Genomic DNA, 16241 nt, shown 5'->3' on the forward strand with positions numbered 1-16241 from the left:
CCCGGAGTGGGGGGAGGGGGAAAATGGGTCCATTTTTTCATTTTTCGCTTAAATCTCAAAAACGGTACATGTTAGAGAAAAACTTTCAAGGAAAAGTTGAAAGGCCATAAAATTATCTACAAGTTGTACCTGAATCATTTTTTCCTATATCCTACCGTTTCTGAGTTATACGCAGTAAAACATGATTTTGGCTCAAACAATTTCCACATCAATCGATCAAAAAATATTTCTTTCTTCCAAAAAACTCAAAAGTGCTACTTGTGACCGGTACTGATAGATTGCTCTTAATTAGGTCTATAATTGGTAAAATAAACACATTCCTCCATGGAAGCCTTTAGGAGGAATCGATTGTCAAAATATTATATTATGGTAGTTTGAGTTACTGAACTTGATCTTTTTATTTTTTTCTTCCAAAAAACTAATAAGTGCAACTTGTGACCGGTACAGATAGATTGCTCATAATTGGGTCTATCATTGATAAAAATACCAGATTCCACCATGGAGGCCTTTAGGAGGTATTGAATTTTATTAGGGTAGTTACGATACATGAACTTTTTAACTAACTACCCTAATAAAATTCAATTCCCCGTAAACGCCTCCATGGTGGAATCTGGTATTTTTATCAATGATAGACCTAATTATGAGCAATCTATCTGTACCGGTCACAAGTTGCACTTTTGAGCTTTTTGGAAGAAAAAAAATAAAAAGTTCATGTATCGTAACTACCCTGATAAAATTCAATTCCCCGTAAACGCCTCCGTGGTGGAATCTGGTATTTTTAGCAATGATAGACCTAATTATGAGCAATCTATCTGTACCGGTCACAAGTTGCACTTTTGAGTTTTTTGGAAGAAAAAAATAAAAAGATCAAGTTCAGTAACTCAAACTGCCCTAATATAATATTTTGACAATCGATTCCTCCTAAAGGCTTCCATGGAGGAATGTGTTTATTTTACCAATTATAGACCTAATTAAGAGCAATCTATCAGTACTGGTCACAAGTTGCACATTTGAGTTTTTTGGAAGAAAGAAATATTTTTTGATCGATTGATGTTGAAATTGTTTGAGCCAAAATCATGTTTTACTGCGTATAACTCAGAAACGGTAGGATATAGGAAAAAATGATTCAGGTACAACTTGTAGATAATTTTATGGCCTTTCAATTTTTCCTTGAAAGTTTTTCTCTAACATGTACCGTTTTTGAGATTTAAGCGAAAAATGAAAAAAATGGACCCATTTCCCCCCTCCCCCCACTCCGGGGCTCCTCCTAGTGGCCCGGGGTTTTAGTATGTTTATTACCTAGGGACTCTTGACATGTTTCCGAAGAAACATCTTACGTTACTAACTCACGCACTCTAGACCCCCCTTGGAGGGACTCATTCAATGGACTATAACCAAATTAATCAAAATAAAGTTCTGGAGGAATGTGTGTCGTCGACTGCGTATGTTTATTTAAAAATAGTATCTATACTCGCTATTTCGACAGACTTTTTTTACGGATTCGTGCTCTATACTGTTTCCCTAATATTGTTTTTTTTTTATATATTACATACAGACAGTTTTTACTTTTTTTATTGTTTTATAATATGTATAGATTATCATTAATAATTATAAACAAATAATAATAAAAAGACATATTACATAATTTGTGATGATTTCAACTTCACTGTTTTATACAATTATTTTAGACAACATACCTACTAACTACCGAAAATACGCGTTGAACGAGCGAAGAATATTGTGTATAATTTAGCGTGCGATGAACTTTACGTACGTTGGATGAGCCGGGTGTATGAGGGTATTGTGAGGGCGCGCGGCATGGCGCGTAATGTGCGGGGCTTAATCGTAGAATTATCTGGCTTTATACGCCTTCTTAAGCTTGCATTATATCCATTCTCGATGCATTCAAGTACATTGACATTTATTTTTACGTAACCGCGACTCATTCGAAAATTGCTATAAAATTCCATGTCCAATGTTGTTTATTTAAGTGATTTTTATGAGGATAAACTACATGTTTTTTGACTCAATTGTTTTATTTAATATTTTGAGCAATGTAGAGAGGGACCGTCATTACTACGTATACATTGCTTAAGTATTATTTAACAATTCCGCTGCGTCTGTCTGTCTGTTAGCGATAATTAAAAAACTACTGCATCGATTTTCATTCTGTTTTCACCAACGGATAGCATGGTACTTAAATTTTTTTATTTTAATACATATATAATTTGTTGAGTATTGGCAAAAAAGACAAAGCCGCGTTTTCATTAAATATTTCTTATATTTTGCTATCAATCTGATGTGAAATCTTAGTCCTATTAGGTTAACGTACGCTAATTGTTACATACGCTTATCATAAAGTTTCACATCACTTATCATTTATCAAGGAACGTAAAGTTTTGCAAGAATGTTTGCATTCGCATAACTCGAAAACAAGATGGTCCCGTTAAATGTGTCATATAAAAGATATTAATTCGAGGATTAGTGCCTGTGGGAATAGTGATTATTCATAACATAACATTAATTTTAAGTCAGTCTAAATATACCTGAACTAATATTATAAAGCTGAAGAGTTTGTTTGTTTGAACGCTCTAATATCAGGAACTACTGGTCCGATTTGAAAAAATATTTCGGTGTTAGATAGCCCATTTATCGAGGAAGGCTATAGGCTATTATATCATCACGCTAAGACCAACAGGAGCGGATCAATGTAGGTAAAACCGCGGGTGACAGCTAGTATTTAATACTAATTACATGGATTTACCCATAGAAATCTAAATAACAAGACACATAGAACTGCTATAATGTCATAATTCATATGAAAACCGCTGTCGCCAAAATCAACACATTTAAACCGATAGCTAAACAGTACACACAAGTAAACTATGCCTTTTATTGGACAGCTTGATTTTAGTGAAAACTAACTTAAATATTAAATTAAGCTTTTTAATATGTATCCTAACGCACGAATTTACGGTTTATTTTAGAATAACATCCCTAAGTATATGAGACGTTTTGATTCTTTTTGTTCCAATACGAAAAAATTCGGCTTTTCTACAACAGAAGTTATCAATTTTCAATAGATATAACTTTGAACATAAACTCATAGAAATAAGGTTGAAATTTGTGTTAAACGTGATAATAAGAATGGTAGACTGTGTCATTCATTGTTATTTCGATTACTATGGTGACACTCGTAATACTTGTAAATATTCTATAATTTTAAGGAAAAACGGCATTATTTCTAAAAAAGAAATATTTACCGATGAAATATTATTCCTTTATTAGTATAATTACAACTTGTGGAAGAATTTCCGCAATGGGATATGCTGAAACACACCATGTTTATACACATACTTCTCCAGAGCAACTGAACAGTGACGAACACGCTGGTGTTGTGAAAGTCACCTGAGTGGCGACAAGGTCACGCGCGCTTACGACTTCTAGTGTCTTGTTATTTAGATTTCTATGGATTTACCGCTGAACGAAAATGTCATGTGGATATGACTGTTTCTTTTTTACAAAATTTTGTGAATTTTTACAAAATTGAAATGAATCAGCACACGAAAGTGCTATTATAACCAAATTTAGTGGAGAAGAAAAGAGTTTGATAGTATAGTATGGTCACAGAATACTAATAGTAGCTAGGTATGGTAATATATTGGCACGATAAAATTCGAAAGCTATTAACCAATAAAGTTCTGAAGCCTATCTCACGCCCGTATACAACAAATATGTTAAGGTGACAGTAACGTTGCACAGTTATGAATATTAAAAAATATATGCGGGTATGATGTTACGATTTAGATGCGATTTTGCGAAACGTCAAGTAAGAATAACGAATATAAAAGTGACAAATTATATAAATAAAGTATAGAAGTAAAAATAACTTTATATACGCCTCATCGTCGATAGATAAGGAAATAAATAAGCTCGCAAAAAACCTACTTAATAACAATTCAAATAAGTATGCTGATGTTTTTGTTCACTTTTGGATGTCATCGCATTTGTGTGTATAACACTTGCAAAAGAAAAATCCAAGTTATACGATTGAGTTAATTATTTTTTTTAAGATTAGGAAAAAAAATAGAGTTTATTAAATGTATATTTTTTACAACAAATTATGTGAATTCACAACATAATTTTTAGTGATAAAACAAATCTTACTATCGACTCAAAGCATCCGAAACGAACAGAACTACAACGCATACACTCACACACAAAATAGGCAAAAGAGAGCGTGTGTGCCGAGCACAGTACGTGTCAGAAGTGAAACTTCTTTGGCAAAATTCGCTGTGTAATACGTCATTATAAGTAATACGTCAATATAACCGGAGTCATAATAAAAGGACTGTATACCAAAATCGTCGCCTTACTCCATGACGCGACCCTGAAATTTTACTCTCAACGCGCCTAAAGTTTCACGTCAAAAGGTAAAAGTACTTCTACGTATATTACACAAAACAATTGAACTTGCACTGTGAAAAATCGCTCTCGGTTCCGTCATTGTGCGTCTCATTAAATGCATATTACAGCCATTACAAGTCAAGGTCATATTTCTCATTATATATACCTAATTGTATCGCTATTATGTATCTGTCCACGTATTTTCATAGAGCTTATTACGACAGAGCACTGGTGTTTTCGTAAAGTTTCATGTTTTGGTATTTCATTGCTATTGACTACGATCTGTGTAAAGTGTTCGAAACATCGTGATAAACAATAATAAATAAAAGCGCTTAAAACCTGTCATTATATTAATAACTAGGATAACCGGTATAACTCCGTTTCGCCACCAGCCCACCAGAGACACCTTTTCTTTGCTATGAACCTCACGGAGCCCGAGACCTTTCCAACGAATGCAAAACCGTGGAAATCGGTTCGTGCGTTCTGGAGTTATAGCGTCAGAAAGGAAACCCGACTTATTTTTATATAGTAAAAAAAAGAAAAAGATTAAAATTAAATTAATAATATCATGTGTTATACTCTCCTATAAAACACTGCCTATTTCAGGGTGGCTATAGTCTAGTTTCACATCGAGACTTGTGAACGCCCGCGATCTGTCTACATCAAGTCTGATAGTTTTTAATGTGAATTTTTAAGTGACTTTTTGTAAGTAGTTTTTGAGTATTGTATTGTAATAATATTGTAATGGGTCCTTGTTACTCCTAAATAAATAATTTATTTATTTATGATGCCTTTACCAAACTAATATGTCCAAGTTAGTCTTCATTACATCATCTGTGAAAGTCTCGTCACAACGGGTCCAGCAAAACAATTAAGTCTACTACTATACGTCAATCTGCAATTGACATTAATTCCGAAGTCAATGACCCCTGCCAACATGTGTCCATCTTAGATTTTATATCAAACTAGCTTTGCGCTCGCGGCTTCACCCGCTTTGTCTAAAACCCAATCAATTTTATACCAAAACTTTCCTCGAGAATCACCGCATCAAAATACGTTGCGTAGGGTTAAAGATTTAAGCGTACCAACATAGGGACAGAGAAAGTGACTATGTTTTATACTATGTAGTGATAGTAATATTGCAAAGGATCAAAACTAATCTTAAAGCCAATTATGCACACAATGAGTAATCAATCTTAATTCTTGGAACACAGCCTCTAAATGCCTTCGCAGAATTATAAATACTGCCGCAAAAGTAAACATAGAGACAAATAATATATTCTAGATACCTATGCATTGTTTCATGTATTAAAAACAGGTTATTATCTAAAAATGTAAGGAAATTTCCAATTTTGTAACGAGTACGAGTAAACGAAAGCAATTTAGAGAGAAGATAAACAATTTATTCTAATAAATTCGTCTTTAATAAATTTTTATGTGTCATTACGTAAACTGTATAAAACAACGTTACAAGTATTATTTAGATATATCAGAGCCTCCTCCATATATGAACGAAACAAAAATACAACTAGAAAAAAACTACATTAAAATTCTCCATTAGGTACATGGCCGTAAATAACATTACAAAAATGCAGAAGTCGGAAAAACCCATGTAAAAAATGTCTGTTATATTTATAAATAGCATCAAATATGCACTACACATTTAATGACATACCTACAAAATCCTAATAATATTTATGAATGATTTTTTTTTGTCGATAGGGAAGCGCTTGACAACAATCATATGTGGGGTGGTGATAAGCTGAGATGTGGTCTAAGATGGAACGCGCTTCTCTAGAGGGCACCACTCTACGCTTGAAGAGCCCCATATTGTACTCGTCGGGGAACACAGATCACTAATTACTCAGAAAACTCACCGGAATTTGTATAATTTTACTCACTAAGATATTACATTTACAAGTAAAAAGTGTATTTAGGTTACCAACAGTACATTCGATGAACGCACACACGATTTACACTAAGTGGCATGATTCAACTATCGTGAACGAAAAACAGACAGCTGATGTAAAATGTGGCTAATTAGCTACATTTTGACGTGCCACTTATTGAACGCTAATAAAACATTGACATGTAGTTTATTGCACGCCTCATAAGCGAAGCGTTGAGGTGGGTACTACTGTCACTTCGCGCAAAACATCTGATTTTTCAAACTTAAAATGTCTTTATGTATCATACATTGCACTTGTAAGATAATACATACACACACATATTAAGAAAAAACACTATTTTTAACGTTCATGATATTTTTGATGTCATTTTTGTTATTTAAACTAGTTAAAAAACAGTTTAAAAAAGTTCTGTCTTGGACGTCCGTGTGTCTGTATGTGCGGATCCTTTTTCTTGTTAACACGATAGCGACCGAAATACTTTACTAATCGAGTCTTTTTTTTTCTCTTACGCTTGAGTATGCTCAGGAATAGAACCCTTTCATTTTTCAGGGTCTGATTCGATGTGGTTTAATTGTTATTAAATAAACAAAAATAATAATTAATAAATATTTATTAAAAAAAAATTATGAGGCGTGCACTTTTGGATTTTTTTCTAATCTAAAATTAAACACGAATCAATGTAAAGAATGCGAGAATACCAATAAAATACGTTTTTAATGTTGCTGCAATTATAAAACAATCGAATGTATGTCGTCCACAACCTGTTTGTTGGTGATAGTAAGTGTACCTAAATACGGTGTTAATTTACCTGCTAATCATCGTTAGCGTAGACTATAATTATTCGAACAATACTTTATTTTCAAGTATTACGAATAAATTTATAAATACCACGGAGATAGCAAGTTTATGTAAAATTATCTGTGCTCCGCGGTTTCATTGCTCCGCTCCTGTTGATCTTAGCGCGATGATATAGAAGCCTTCCTCGATAATTGGGCTATCTAACACCGAAAGAATTTTTAAAATTGTAACAGTAGTTCCTGAGATTAGCGTTTAAACAAACAATCTCTTCAGCTTTAAAATATTAGTATAGATTGAGAATATAATTTAGTACTTACCTAAATAATAACAAAATCGTGCTAAAACTGACAATAAATTAAGTTCTTCACTCACATGGTGCCAAAATTGAAAATTTTCCTATACAACTATTTGTTTTTCGGCTTTAGAAATTTTCATAACAAACAAATTAATGCAATCATTTATTTATTTAATTTAGAATGAAAAATCACTATGAAAAACTTATGCTTTAAAACTGAAAATGAAACCTTATTATTAGACATATGTAAATTATTGAATAACAATATCACGTTGATTGTAAAACGTCAAAATAATAAAATTTGTAATTAACTGTCTTAATTGATAAGACCACTATGTTTATTTTCTTAGAATTAATTCATATCAATTAATATCTATGGAAGCATCAATTGATCATTAGAAAAACGACCATCATCATTATCATCACACACAAAACTACATAACTTCGGTTATAATGTATCGGAAACCGTGCGAATGCGGGAAAACCTTTAAAAATAGCATTATTATGCGAGGAAAACCGGCTAGTTTAGTACGAAACAAACAAAAACACGTTGTATAGACGTATGTCAATTTTGATAACTTGATAACTCCGCGGCCGCGATCAACCGGTGTTTTGAGTGTCAGCTGCCCGTTAATTTAGCAAAACACAAATCAGTGGCCATTTAATTCTAATACAATAACACTTAAACCTGTCTCGCGTATAAAAAAGTGCAATAAAAAGCCGGCCGAGTGTCCAATCGGTAGGATACAAGTCACAGGAGTTGACTTTGACCCAGAACCTCCAGCTATGCAATAAAATGAATCAATGACGACCAACGCATATGTAACGTACACATATCAAGTTAATAAACGTATTAAATACACTCCCATTAAACATCTGGAGCTCGTTTCTTTTCCAAACATTGGCGACAGACTAATGTAAACTTTATCAGCTCAGAAATAAAAGCCTCCGAGTTCAAATATGTGACTTGAACACTTGACTCCCATTATTGTTGTACATTTCGCTCATTGATAGAATCATTAATGTGTACGTACGCGACTGTTTTCATGGGATCATATTATTTTTGGGGATATAATGGATGTTTTGTTTATCAACGAATTCCTTTAGGTCAGCACACGTGTTGATGCCGCTGTTATCGCTGAAATGTACGAATCAGGCGGCATCAAAATAAACAATGGCGAAGCGTGCCAAATTATACCATATACCGGAACGTTGAGCAATCCAACGGGTGAAACACAAACTAGCACACACGTAGACGAGTTCAATTGATATTAAATTGTCAACGCTTATTTACTAACAACGCGTTAAATATTTTTTATCGAAGCGTATGGCCGCGACGACCACTCGCATTGCCGTTCCGAGTGACACTGACGGGTTAGCCTTTGATATGCGTGGAGCCGGCGCCTGCGCATGTCTATCAGGTATTTAACAGGTAAATTGTCGCTGAAAATTACCAGCAGTGATGCAAGCGTCAAGTGTTTTCCTTCCCTCGTAACCTTTAAATGAATGGTCGCCGCTATCATGGTCTAGATCTTGCCTGAAACGGAGAAATACTAGGTTTGTTTTGGTTCAAGAGGATATTGGTCTAGGTCAGTGATAAAACCAAACAGATATTATTTACGTCAGCTTTAAATAGTAGCAGTAAACGCGTCACGTCCTGATCGACTGCTTTGAATTCATTTTCGAGACAGAATAATACCTACACCAATTTTTATTGAAAGCGCTGATTAATGATTACAGCAAAAAGTGAAACTAAAGATAATCGCCTATCTGGATCATAAAATCAGCAATAATTTTTATCCTATCTCTTAAAATTTACAAGAAGCCGCACTAAAGAAATCATCATGTATGATGATGGTCTTAGTCTGATTTCCTATCCTATAAATGATTAATATAAGAACTTCAAGTACGATTTAGATAATGAACCAAATTTTAACTGAAATCGAAAACAGAAAGACAACTTTGACGACGATAAACTAGCCAAGTTTGAAAATGAAGATTTTCCTCCTAAAGAATGTCATGCAAAAATGCCCAGAAAACTGAAGCATAGAAATACATGAGGTTTGTTATATTCTGCCTCAATTGACGTAATTTCGTCTACTTGGGCACTATAAGAGCCATCAATTCTAGACGACTAATTAAGATTTAATTGCACTCAACAGTGGTTATTAAACGAGCCATTATTAACCAGTTCTTTGATCTTTTATGCTTTCAGTTATTGTTTTTGCGTCTACAATGAGTATATGCGAACTATGTTTACCTTTTCTTGAATTTTAATGTGTATTTGTATGATTTTTAGCAGATTTGCTCTGATTTTTCCGATTTCAAAATTGTTATCTTTCTTCGTTTTCAATTCAACAATTTTTTGCCCTCACTTCATAGATTTTTGAGGTAAATCAATGTGCATGCTTCTTTTTTCATTTGAAAGCTGGTGTTTCTCACGTTGTCTCATTGTAAATTTGGATCCATCCACCGAACGTATATTTTTGTATTATCCTTAAGCTGTTATCTGTTAAAATTTACTACGAAGAAGCCGCACTGAAGAAATCATCGTGTAAATGTGTACCATCTTAGGCCAAATCAGCGAGATTGTGGTCAAGCGCTTCCCTAACCACAATAAAAATAAAATAAAGCTACGCTATCCTTAATAATATCCTTATTTGTATTATCCTTAAGCAAACTTTATTTCCTTTGAATATTGTTATCAAGCTCCAATTTATAAGCGAATGTTATTTTAAGATTTTCACAGAAATTACTCGCATTATAAACAAGAAAATATTTTAAATGCTTAATAACAAATAAACCGTGTCTATCTCAACTGTATCGAGTTTGTTTCACAATAAAACATTGTAACGCTAATAAAATATAATGCATTGCCTTTTACTAATAAGATAAGAAACGTGTAATTTAGAAGTTACTTGTGAACCGTAAAACATGAAAATTTATATCACTACGTAGTATTTAAAAACAAATCGCTTTCTCTGTCCCTAATATATCCCTTTGTACGCTTAAATATTTAAAACTAGCAACGGATTTTGATGCGGTTTTTTTAATAGATAGTGATTCTCAAGAAAGATTTTAGTTTATAATTTATTAGGTTTTAGACAAAGCGAGCGAAGTCACGGGCGGTAAGCTAGTAAATAATAATACACAGTATAAAACAGTCGCTGTAGGCTGTAGCTATCTGTCCGTGTCTGTATGTGCTTAAATCTTTAAAACTACTCAAAGGATTTTGATGGCGCTTTTTTAAATAGATACAGTGGGTCTTAGGGAATGTTTTAGTAAAGAACTAGTTAATCATATTATATCTAATAGGGATAACATGTGCCTTGATATAACATCTATACCTTATGGGTTATAATTACGATATCTATATAGAAGGCGACTATATTTGGGCATTTTTTATCATCGTAATGGCATAAAATTGTACATTATCTAATAAATTAAATTAAGCTGTGGAGACGGAACATTTTGAATAGAAGATAAATATAGAATTTAATCAGTTACGTAATTCTTTCTTAGAAACTAATAAAAATGGCAAATGTACCCACTGTAATTTTTCGATAATAATATGATAAAAGATTACAATACCTAATTTTACATGCAACAGCACGTCAAAATTATATTATAATAATAAATTATAGTAACAAAATTGAAGTGTTCCGTTTTAGTAGAATTTTAGCCTTTTTTAAGAACATATTATGTATAAGTTTCTTAAAGTTATTGTGTAAAAAAATATAAATTTTTCTGTATTTTTGCAACAGACATGCAAAAATTTGATTTTACCCGTACGTTTTATTTTTATTTTTAAGAAAAACACGGTGGCTATTTTTCTATACAAACTCTCTCGTATGTTTTCTCCCTGGATAAGGAATATAAAGTATAGACAACTTCTTCTAGGCTCTTTTTTCCCTTTTTGATGATTCTTTACATTTATAAGCAATTAATTGAACAGTATAGAAAATTCCCAAAAATTTCCTAAAAGTTCGCTATCAAAACAGGCTATCATGCGAAAGCTGCTTAATTTCAAATTCAATGAAAACACATGCGAAGATGTCCAAACAAATCCTGATCAAAACGAAAAACAATGCATCAACACGAAAATAAAACAATAAGACACAATCGCGCCTGGCAACCGGCGTGATGAATGGTCGCATCACCCTCTTGACATGTAATTGACGTGCACGCGATTTTGCACCTTAACGCTTGCGATTCGACCACAATGCCAATCAACGGAATACACTAACTACAAGACGTAAAGACGACCTAGAATAAAGACGCGGTAAATATTTATAGGAAAACTAGCTCGGCATACGTTCTGCCTTACTCTTATCACTTAGGGGTATGAAAAATAGATGTTGGCTGATTCTCAGACATACCGCATAGAAAATTTCATTGTAATCGGTCCAGTCGTTTTGGAGAGGAGTATGGTAACTAACATTATGACACGAGAATTTTATATATTAGACTAGAAGACAAAATTAGCAACGAAATAAAAAACCGGCCAAGTGCGAGTCGGGCTCGCGCACAAAGGGTTCCGTAGCAGCAAATATAATAAACTTATTATGTCAATTTATACACCTGGTGAATGGAGCCTAAACTCTCCCGATATTTTGCCTTGTACTTTTATAACCAAAATTACAGTTAAATCAACCTATCTCAAAAACTATAAGAGATACTTTGATCAAACCAAAAATCGTTGAAAGAGTTAATTAGCATGCATCACCTCTATTTTTTTTAGAATTTTATACCCCGTAGTTATAAAAATAGAGGGGGGGGGACATACTTTTTACGACTTTGAGAGCTGATATCTCAAAAACCGTTCACTTTAAGAAAAATGTTTTTTAGAAAACTTTATATCATTTTAAAAGACCTTTCCATTGATACCCCACACGGGTATGTACATCGAAAAAAAAAATTTCATCCCTCAGTTACATGTATGGGGGGCCCCACCCCCAATTCTTTTTTTTACTATTTAGTGTCATATTTTTGTAGCGGTTCATACAACACATATTCCCATCAAATTTCATCACTGTAGTACTTATAGTTTCCGAGTAAATCGGCTGTGACAGACGGACAGACGGACAGACGGACAGACGGACATGACGAAACTATAAGGGTTCCGTTTTTGCCATTTTGGCTACGGAACCCTAAAAAAAGGACTGTAACTTCGATGTAATGAGTATACAGTAAATCTATTTTAACGCAGTACCACAGTTATTTGAATTATACCTAGGTACATGATTGATTGAAGAAATTCAAGATTTTAACTTTAGATCTCGTATTTTTTTATTTATAAAAATCTATGTATCTTATTGATACATAGATTTTCAGCGCTCAACAATGAATCGCTAAAAACAATGGTTTAATGCTTGCTAGGCCAAAAAAGAATGACGCACGAAATTGTGTTTAATGTCATAATTGCGGTAAATGTTGAATTTTTAAATGAGTCCCTATAAATTACTCACTTACACATACGCAGGAAGTTTAATTTGACTAATAACAATGGCGAGTGCATTGACATCATAGCTCAACATCTCTATCCACTACCAATACGATTATCACTTTCACTTAACACTCGATAAACAAAAACAATGACTCATCCACACACTGCAATCACATCACATCGTAGCCACAGTGAATTAAAAAATAAAACGTCAAAATTGCGCGGCAAACGTCAAAATTGGCGCGCGACGCCATGTTTGTTGCGAAAAATGGCGCGTTCGCGAGGTAAATTGAGTTGAAGCGTCGCGTCCCAGCCGCGCACGCTCCAAAATAGAATACGTAATTGGTAGAGATCTGCCAGACGGCCAGACGGTTGGGGTTGAAAATAACGCAGATACGAGATATCCAAGTGACCAGACCAAGGTGCGCGCGTATCTCCAAGATGGGTGCAGCGCGGCGCCATTAATTACAAATTTACGATTCCAACTGTAATATAAACTTCACTTTTTCTAAATAATAACAAACTTTCTGTGGGTGAGCTTGATGTACTAGCACAATAAACTCTCAGGTAGTTTGATATAGTTTATTTTGCACGGTAAATCTTCACCAGGTAAAGAAATGCTATACAAGTTTGTTGTATTATATTCAATTACAGTGGAATCCGTTTATAATGACATCGAAGGGAATCGACAAACACGTCATAATAAGCGGACGTCATACAAAGCGTTATGAGAAATGAAAAATCTTTTTTATGTAAATATGTATGTATTTAAGTATTTTAATACAGAAACATACTTAGTATACTTGCATATGTATACGTACATATTAAATCAAAATGAAAATTGCACGTTATCAGCAGATTATTATAATAACACATAGGTACAAGTGTATTTTTTTACAGTAAGTACACTGTAATTTTTGACTGCTTTTCTTTTTTCATTTCATTGTAAAAACAGTATCTAATACTATTATGTATAGAAGTTTCATCGGTAAGTTCTTCGGATTTGAGGAGATCGCTATCAATGACAACATAATCTTCCCACATTTCCGTGTAAAGAATCATGCCGGTCATTATAACCAGACATAATTTATTAAAAATGGGTCAGAATAAGCGGCATGTCACTGTAAGGGAAGTCAATATATCCGACTTTTTATAATGAATTTTATAGGAAATCAAACTTCGTAGTGCAATTACGTCATAATAACCGGTTGGTCATTATAGGCGGAGTCATAATAAACGGATTCTACTGTACTTAAAAAAAAGTGAACAGTAACGTGAAAAATATGAAATTAATAAAACGAATGAATTGTTAGAATTAATATCAAAATATCTAGTACATTTATAATCTGTATTTTGTTGTATCTGTATCTGCTCTGTGGTTTAATATGAATAAAAAAGTCTTTACTCTTTGAACCGCCATCCGTGTGTTTTAATAGGTTATGGGCCCAGTCCCTTAGATTCTCGTTTAAAAAGTGTATTTTCGCCATAGAAGTTCGTAAAAAAAGACAAAGACACGCTCAGTATTGTGTTTGATTGGATTCGTGATAAAAAACTATCGTGGAACTGTATTATACGTCGTTGTGAAGATCGGGTGTGGCTTGTGCTACGCAACAAAATGGCCGGTAGCTATTTGGTCAACGTACCGAAGCTCAAGGGTCGCGAAAACTATGACGAGTGGGCTTTCGCCGCGGAGCATTTTCTCTTATTGGAAGGCACGGACATTACAAAGAATCCGGCTGCAGATGCATCGGATGCAGACAACAAAAAGACAAAAGCGAAATTAATCATGACGATCGATTCAAGCTTGTATGTCCATATCAAAGATGAGAAAACTGCTCAGGATGTGTGGAAACGTCTAAAAATACTCTTCGATGACTCCGGTTTTCAAAGAAAAATTAATTTGTTAAGGCACCTAATATCAATACGACTAGAAGATAGTGAATCCATGACAAGTTATGTAACCCAGATTGTGGATACAGCGCAAAAATTGCAAGGCACAGGGTTTCACATTACAGATGAGTGGGTTGGCTGCTTATTATTGGCGGGATTGACTGAGAAATTTTCCCCAATGATAATGGCAATCGAACATTCCGGCATGGCAGTTAGTACCGACGTGATTAAATCTAAATTATTGGATATGAGTTCTGAAGTAGATAGTAATGGAAATGACAGTGCTTTTTTATCGAGAGGTTGGCAGCAGCGCAATAAGAAATATAGCAACACTACAGAAACGTCAGTGACGCCACCTTCGAAATCTGTCAAAACAAAAACAATTCGCTGTTATAAGTGCAAAAAGATTGGCCATTATAAAAACCAATGTAAATTAGATAAAACAAAAGAAAGTGCAGTATTCAGCGTATTCTTCATGAACTCGAGTTACAAAAATACAGATTGGTACATTGATTCCGGTGCCAGTGCTCATATGATTACCGATGAAAAACGTTTGCAAGATGTGTCATATAACAATGCTATGAAAAACATTGTTGTGGCGAATAAGACAACAGTACCGGTACTATGTTCTGGAAATACACAGATAACAACGGTGGTGGACGGTTCAGAATTCAATATTACTGTTAAAAATGTCTTGTGCATTCCTAAACTTACTACAAATCTCTTATCAGTGAGTGAACTTATAAGAAATGGAAATCAAGTTATTTTCCAAGGAGATATTTGTAAAATATTAAATCACAACAAAGTGGTTGTTGCAATAGCGCGTCTCGTGAATGGAGTGTACAGATTAGACACAAAACAGGATTGTCTGTTAGCAGGAAAAGCAGAAACAGCAACCAGCATGTTATGGCACAGGCGTTTAGGCCATATAAACAGTAAGGATTTGAACAGTATGAAAAATGGCGCTGTGGAGGGGGTCTCTTTCCCAGAAAAGGCTGAAATTGACAAGTCCCAGTGTATCACATGTTGTGAAGGGAAGTTGGCGAGATTGCCATTTACACACAGTGGTTCCAGATGTGACAGTGTGTTGGAGGTGGTGCACGCAGATGTGTGCGGTCCAATGGAGACAATTTCAGAAGGAAAGTCAAGGTATTTTCTCCTTTTTGTAGATGACTACAGCAGAATGGCCTTTGTATATTTTCTAAAAGCGAAAAATGAAGCCTTTAAATACTTCAAGGTTTACAAAGCTTTAGTAGAGAAACAGACACAGAAAAGCATTAAGATACTAAGAACTGACAATGGTGGGGAGTTTTGTTCCACAGAGTTTGAAAGTTTCTTGGATAAAGAAGGAATAGTGCATCAAAAAACTAACCCTCATACACCAGAACAGAACGGGTTATGTGAGCGGTTAAATAGGACCGTAGTAGAAAGAGCTCGATGTCTTCTATTTGATGCAAAGATGGAAAAGAAATTTTGGGCAGAGGCAGTCAACACT

General features: G+C 34.2%; 1 protein-coding gene across 3 annotated transcripts in view; it reads right to left on the reverse strand.

Moving 5' to 3' along the window:
* The window catches only part of Mitf (transcription factor Mitf), a 107180-nt gene that overhangs the window by 58889 nt on the left and 32050 nt on the right, over positions 1-16241 (reverse strand). The window contains exon 1 of one of the 3 annotated variants that reach the window (XM_090115902.1): positions 8616-8766. The exons of 1 other annotated variant lie outside the window; for it this stretch is intronic. The gene's annotated coding sequence lies outside the window, so the exon portion shown is untranslated. Of the gene's footprint in view, positions 1-8608; positions 8767-16241 lie in introns of those variants that run through there. One more of the 3 variants, XM_090115901.1, reaches the window with a different exon arrangement.

Source organism: Colias eurytheme, chromosome 24, assembly GCF_061535395.1.
Source record: "Colias eurytheme isolate Ceu_HAF_F1 chromosome 24, ilColEury1 Martin Lab GWU primary, whole genome shotgun sequence".
Lineage (NCBI taxonomy): Eukaryota > Metazoa > Arthropoda > Insecta > Lepidoptera > Pieridae > Colias > Colias eurytheme.